Raw genomic sequence first — 7,874 nt, forward strand, 5'->3', positions numbered from 1 at the left:
AAGAGACTTTATTAGTCAGGACTCCAACCACTGACAGACCCGTACAAGCAATTCTGACATGGACAACCAATGCAGTATAGCTCAGTGCGTCAATGAGGTGCACACAGTCCCACTACAATAAAGTCCTGTCTCTTAGTGGTACACTTGACAAGAACAAATTCACATTGAGCTGATGAACTAGTGCGCAAATTCTGTGAAATTCATCCTCTTTTGGTTGTTTTTGATGGTGGACACTTGTAAAGTATTTTTTGTTTGTCTGATAGTCAATTTTGATTCAACATCAGAGGTTGCCACTCGAGTCACAAATATCGTTTCCATCATAATCTTAAGTCATAAACGAGCGATTCAGCTAATTTTGTGCAATTTGAATTCAAGTAGAACACAAGGTTGACGGAAACTTGGGGACTGCGCCTACCTGATGAGCCCTAAAAAGGGCTAAACCGGTCGTGGGCTGTTAACGGATTTTCAGCAACCCTATGAGTAGCGTATTATGTCTGAACTATGTTTCCAATCCTGTTGAGGTAATTTTGTGAAAAAACGCAGCTGAAATTTTTTTCTACAAACTTGGTTTCGGGAAGTGTTTGAATGGAATACGGTGACGTTGAAGCCACTTGGTAAGCAACCTCGCATGAGAGTATATCTTCGAAAGGCACACTGCGGAACGTTGTGCTAAGGGGTTTTTGTTCGCTGATTATTGATTATTGATAGCCCAATCAGGTGTCACCATAACTTCTATGACACCCCTTACTGATTACAGGCGATTTTAAAGAAATAACCTAAGGAGCACTTTATTGTAACGATTTTAAGTCGCTGCCATTCGTGTTGTTTCCCAAGTTGGGAAGCGTGATTAAATATCCACATATGACGACAAGTACGAGCTTATTGGTGGCTAAAACGTATGTAACTAAATCGGCATGTGTATCGATTTCTTGAATGGAATTAGACGTTTTGTCGTTAAGTCTAATAGGCCTAGATATACAGACATTTATTGGCTTTTCCGGGATTTTTTCCTGTGAATCGGTTCAATGACACTACATTTTTAGTGACCCCATATGGAGTTGAGTAATAAGAAGTCATTCAAGTAACTACTCTGCTCCCTCATAGGCAACCAGATGTTTTTGTGTGTAAAGACTCCCCTTGTACGGACGTTATACGCTGCTCATAAGGTTTCTGAAAATTTTTCGACAGCCCACGACCGGTTTTGCCCTTCTTGGGGCTCATCAGGCAGGCGCAGTCCCCGAGTTTTCCGTCAACCTTTCGTTTTACTTGAACCCAAATTGTATTTTATGTAAACCGGTCAGGGTGTAAAGTTCTCCTTCATTCACGAGGGGTCTATTCAACAGGTTGCTCAAGATAACTGATATTGAATTACTGTGGACCAACCATATCAACTGAACACAATAGCATCCTCAGGTTAAGACCATAACTTCACTTCAAAGTTTATCGTTTCGTATGTCCTTCCCACCACTAAGTGCGTCGTTCCTTTGATACGTTTCCCAAATTACTTGAGAAAAACCAGTACGGGCACCAAAATAGTTCACAAAGTGAGGTGAAACAGCAAAGGATTTGTTTTTCACGTAGGTGGTCCGCAATCACAATGACGCCTGTAGTGACCTTTGCCATGGAGACATCCCCACAAAACCCACTTGGTTTCACCCTGCCTGGAACTGCTTCGAATTCTAACGCTTGGGAACCTGTCGTAGCCATCGTTTTCGAAAAAGTTTGTTGACAATCGGTCGTAGCCACATTTCATCAAATATTTTATTTTCATCGGCCTAAGAGGATAAGTACAAGTTAGGTGGACCATACATAAGGTCAGGTATCAATGTGCTTCTTCATTTTTCCAGATCACATGTCCTTCTAACAGTTTGTCGGTTTTGTACGTTGAACATTCACCTGCAGTTGCAGTCTCTCGAGTCCATCTCAGTAAGGGCAAATCTTTCGGGAAATCCATCCTATGAGGTTTGCAAGTCTGGTCTTATGTAAATAAATTTCGAACTATTACCGCACCAAAAGTCGCACTGCAGTTCAACCTGGACCCTCAAAATTTCTATTCAAACGGGAAATTCGAGGGGGTGCGGGGCACAATACAAACTGTCTTACTTTCGCTCGCTGTTGGCCAGTTGCTGGCTTTGCAAGCAAGTTCGTTGACTTTAACGGCGAGTCCAAATTTATGAGCATTCTAGTAAGGAGGAAGATCGATGTGGGCAAATTACAAATCTTCTTGTCTATGAAACCAGATTTGTCTGCATTGAATAGCAGGTCTGTAGCTCGATTAATTAGCCAATTGTACGATTCGGTGCCTACGCATGCTTAGGTGGAACAGCACTGATGTAACCGTAGAAAACCTCAGAGTTCCGCAATGAGTGGTATTTGGTGATGAACCAATGGTGATAATTCAGTTCGCGTTTGGAAAGTTTTCCGGATTCTGATGGATCTGAGGTACTGGCGAGCTAGTGGTGGGAGAAATATAACCGAACCAACTCATATTGCTGATTGTTAAAGTGGATAAGAACACGAAACCACTCAGAGCTTGATTTTGTCACCGAGGCTATGCATGGTTGTTTTTGACAGTATAGTTGATTAGAGGTAGAATTTCAACACAAATACCTTTCTGTCAATTCCCTCGGATGGATTTTCGTGCTTATTCTCGGCGATCGCTTCAACACCTGTTATGGTCAGTATAACCTTAATTGTGAGACGCCATGTGGTGAGCCCTCAAAGCTCTCTAAGAATAGAATTTTTGTAGGTTTCAAATCATTCCGCTGTTCATCATTCTGTTTCATCACTGTTCTTGAGTTTGGGTTTTGCACATGTTTCTAGCTCGTTGTTAGCATACGGGATATCGAAATTCGGTGTCCAAGAGCCTTAAAATTGCTTTTGAGCAGTGGCTGTTTCGCTTTTCCAAATGAGACAAGACATTCTGTTCATGACCCTTGATTTTACTTAAAAATGACTTTGTAGGTACTCGTAAGCGTTTTGCCCGTTAGGAGCATGCGAACTCAGTCTGTTAAATGAGACGCCAACTCTTTTGTTTGTAGCCTGCGCCCGAAATCCTACAACTGTTCGTCACCAGTGCCGTCATGTTTCTACCATGGAAAGCGGTTTGCGACAGAAAATCACAGCAGATCCCGCACTTATCTTCCGTCAAGTCGAACAATTTTGGTGGCAAATGGATTCATGCGAATGCCGACAAATGCGTCGCGCCCATTTTGAAGCATGTGGGTGTGACCAATCAGCTGTGCCGGCGGAATCTCAGTTCGTTCATCGATGCAATCAGCAGAATGGTGTCCTGATCACGTACAAACAAACTTTGAAGCTTGAGGTTGATGGGACTAGACAGTCATCGGATCAGACGTTGATGATTCCTGATTTGTCCCACGCTAAGTGTCGACCTGAGCACACGATTGTGTCCGCTCGAAAAATTGGTAAGTAGTTCAGTTTGTCAGCAGTATAAATTGCGTCCATAAATTTTTGTAACCTAATCAACTGAATATCACCTTGATACAAGGCGGAACTCTAAGTGGACCCATTGATAAATTACAGTTATGAGCATTGATGAACTTGGCCGTAATTTTTGCGGGCGTATTACTTTGGCCCTTAAATGCCTCTTTAGATTTCTTTTATCCCACCTTGCAAGACCCATACCATTTGTCGAAGTAAATTATATACAGTCGGAAATTTGAAGTACCAAAGTTGTAGTTTCACTAAGCCCTACGTCATTGTTCCTTCTGCGAGGTTGTGTCACCGTTGAGCTATGGACGGGAATACCCAACGTCAGTTATCAGTGTAAAGTTCATCCGAATTTTTCATTGAAGATATGCCAGCTATGCCCGCAACTAATGCAAAAGGTGCATGTGCGAAAAGTTAAGCCCCGCCACTTTTTGCCGGCTCCAGTTTAATGTTCACTCACAACCCTGACCTGTTTTTGATTAAAACAATTCCTTATCCGCATCTAGGCTCATTTTGTGCAAAAATGTTCTCCGTTCGGACGTAAAACCTTAATGAACTTTCTGGCGCTTCCAACTCTCGCTCATGTCAAGGAGGTGACAATGCGCTTTTTTAAGGCCGCGGAATGATCCATCAGCAGTGTTTATGCAACGATGGCCACCAAATGATACTTTCAACTGTTTCTGACAGGTGGGGGTGTAATGCTCGACAATGTCGGTAAGAAATCGGTCTTCGAGAGGGAACTTGGCTGAAGCGGTCTAGGATAAAGCTTAGGACAGAAATTCTATTCATTTTTAATGGTCCAGAAGTTTGGCAAAAATCATTCTGCTCAGACGAATTAACTATTAGCCACACGACCGCTCTTAACTGGAAAAACTTTCTCCGCGAAGTTTGCGCCTGGCGGCTTTTGCAGATTCTAACAGTTATCGGTCGCCCAGGTCTACACGTCAAGATCGATGAAACGCTAATATCTCGCCGTAAAAACCATGCAGGGCGAGGCATAGTTACCGAAAAACGGACCTTTTGATGCAAATTATTAATGACATGTCCCTATTTCACCCTCTTCAATAAAAACTAACAGTACAAATATCATATCCTCTTCTTTTAATGTTTTTGGGTGGCGGGGGTTAATTTTTTGGCTAGGCCTATCTGAAAAAGACCCATGATACGGTAAAGTGAGTTTAGAAACCCAAGAGTTTTCAGCAACCTAGTAACTAGTGCGTTACCGCGAAATCCGTTAATTACAACAATAATACCATATCCTGACTGTGATCCACGGCTACCTTAAACGTAATACCTGTTCTGTAGGTGGCTAGGGGAAATGCTTACTCGTTTGTTCCAACTTGTTTAAATATTTTTCAACTTGATCGGATGACATCCACATCTGGTACTTTGTAAATCTCCCTCAGGAAGGTTACTAATGGTTTTAACAATATCCGTTAGCTAACCAATAAGGCGGAAGAATGGTTAACCAAGTGATGTTTAAGCAGAAGCCCAGCTAGTGGGTCGCTGATGACGATTTGCATGCCCGTTTCTGTTGCTCGTATCAGTCATTGAGTTAAGTCACGTGCTTCAAAGTCCTTGTCCATGTCAAATGACCTATTTCTCTAGAATGCGCTACAATCATTAAACATCACTTTGTTGATTTTCTCTTAACAGTCTGTCCTGAAGCCAAAGTATTCCACACTGCATGTGAGACGGCGGCCGATGGACGTGAATACAGGGCTGTACACCTGCATCGCTGGAACCGCCAAGGATGCGCATGTCAGAATCTACCACCAGAACTAGTCGAGAGACAGCTGTGCTCGTGCAGGCCAGAACGCGTCTCTAAACAATGTGTTACCAGCCGTCCTGGTGGACCGGAGAACCGACTGCTAGTAAAGCATATTAGGGAAGAGATAGTTGTCACGCAAGACCCATCGGGAAAACGTATCCGCCTTTGTAAACTGGCTCCAATCGAAGAGAAGGTGCATCTTATTTGTAAGTTTTACGGGTCCATCCAGTCATGTCTCAGAGCTTCATTTTAGGATTCATCCAAGTGTAACGCTACTGTTTTAGGGAGACATTACTCGATGTAGACTGAAAGTATTGGGACTTCCACTGACTTCCATTTAAACGAGGCTTAACTAAAGACTGTTTGACGTTAAACTAATAATAGGGTAGTGTTATAGGAATCGAGGACACCATCTACAAACCGCTCGCGAACGTTTCTCTGGTAAAGCCACTCTTCACACGCTATTAATAAGAGAACCAGCTCCAAACGTAACTGGACTACACAGCTGCTAATGGAATAAACTTTTTCGTTGCCCCTGATAAATATGTTCCATTTTTAGCCTCACTTTTTGGCCCGCCTGGAACTTTCCACGTGAGCTTTATAGACAGACTGATTTCGGCTGCACATGACACGCCTGTGCGCATCAGTGATCAACAGATCAGCTGATTCGCACGTTGATTGGCTTTCCGGTTTGACTAAACGGATCAATCAGGCTATCAAGCGGCTATCCAGACTCGGGTTCATGGCATTAAGAAGACATTGGGAAATTGGTCGTCCACAACAGTTGTGCAAAAAACCAGTCCAGCATCTTTCCAGAAGAGCTTGGTAAACAATCGGCATCCGTTTCTCGACGCAGATCTGGCTATCCCAGTAGGGGAACTTTTGTCTTATCGCCTACGATTTTAATTGCCACATACAGTAGCCTCTGCTTCGTTTAACGCAAGAAGACCGAATTATTTACCATTCTATTCGCATCATAATAGTTTTTTCTTATTCGCGAGATAAGTATTTCCTGAAACCAAAGGGATAAACTAACATTTGGAAGCATGTTCATTCTTAGAAGCTATCGAATTTACTTTCTGCACGGCGAACTGGCCCAAACTACCGTGCTATGAATAGAAAAATCCTTTTTCAGACTTCTAAATAAGCATTGTTGTTTAGGCACGAACAGAGAACTTAAGCAAGCTTGATGATCCAGATTTCAAAAATGATGCAAATCGATCCGCGGAGAGTAACGCAACACAGGCGTGTTTTTTCCTACTACTTGCTTGACTCGAAAGTAGCATACTGAGATACGTTTCGGCTTTGATTATGTATAAAATGTGTAGCAAAGTACACTCACTTGCAAACAAAGTTGGATTTGCGGAAGACTCACCTGGAACCTAGCTGAATCTCTCGTTTATGAAGTAACATTATGATGGAAACATAGTTTCATTACTCAGATGGGTTCCAGGTGAGTCTCTCGCGGAGCCAAGTTTGTTTGCAAGTGAGTATGTTTCGCTTACTTCATGCAATTCGATTTCAAGTAGGACATAAGGTTGACAGGTTGACAGGACAAGTTGACAGTACCTACCTGATAAGCTCCGAGGAGGGAGAAACCGGTCGTGGGCTGTCGAAGAACTCTTCAACAACCTTACGAGTAGTGTAATACGCATTTACGATATCTAGTTATAACGAAAGTGTCCACGCCACTAGTAGATTCGAAGAAACCGTAGAAATCTCTTAGCAAGATCAGAAGACGTGTATTAAGAATTGGTGGCTTCATTTACACTCAAATCCATCATTTTCACCGTCCGGTTAGTGCGAAGTAACACCCACATCTTCGGTGTAGTTAGTAACACTCAACCGATGCTTCGCTATAACTTGCTCCGTTTACTTGAGCACGACTAGCAGCCAACATTTCAGTTTCACTGACATTGGTCGAACAGGCCGATATCTCACCTGCGAAAAGAGATATTGACGTGGTTAGGTTAAAGAAGCAGACAGGAAAGGTCAAGTTGGACTGAGTGCATCCGAATTTCGATGGGACTGATGGCTCCTCGACTGGTCCGTTCGTCTTCAATTGCGGAAAGCGACCATTGACCGAACTAATTGTTCTGCCATACCACGTACCAACTGAAGATGAAGTGTGGAACACAAATCCGAACTGTGACACAAAATTACAGGCTGACATCCAATGGTGATAAAATTCCACTCTGATTGCAACGAAAGTGAAAGACTAGTATAAGTTCACAGACATCGTGGCTTTGTGACGACACGGGTCTGCTAGAGAACGGTCTCTCAAAGTGTACTCAATAGGCTGGAGTGAAATCGGTTTAAAACGAAGCCGGTTTATGAGTGAAAAGGCATGCTCCTCCTGTATTATTTTAATGTCATCAAGTACAACACAGTACTTCCTCAAGAAAGTGAGACTTTTTGTAATGAATCTCATTCAAATGTTACAGAGTTTTGTGTACGGCATTCACAAGTATCACGTTATTCATCCCTCCAATATCAGGATCAGCGCCCACAGATCTCATTGCTTTGGGTCTATATAGACGAGAAGGACTTGCATGCAACTCCATATTCGGTTCTGCGTGAACCGTTTATGGAGTAAAGCAGTGGTTCACTGTTGGCCAACCGATCCGACACAAATACCAGCCCATTATGA

General features: G+C 42.8%; 1 protein-coding gene across 1 annotated transcript in view; it reads left to right on the forward strand.

Moving 5' to 3' along the window:
• Positions 1–7,874, forward strand: part of T265_07887 (hypothetical protein) — a gene marked incomplete at both ends in the record, with an annotated part of 195,892 nt that overhangs the window by 175,359 nt on the left and 12,659 nt on the right. The window contains 2 exons of the mRNA XM_009173537.1: positions 3,042–3,428; positions 5,110–5,430. The remainder of the gene's footprint in view (positions 1–3,041; positions 3,429–5,109; positions 5,431–7,874) is intronic.

Source organism: Opisthorchis viverrini (assembly GCF_000715545.1).
Source record: "Opisthorchis viverrini unplaced genomic scaffold opera_v5_191, whole genome shotgun sequence".
NCBI classification, from domain to species: Eukaryota; Metazoa; Platyhelminthes; class Trematoda; order Opisthorchiida; family Opisthorchiidae; genus Opisthorchis; species Opisthorchis viverrini.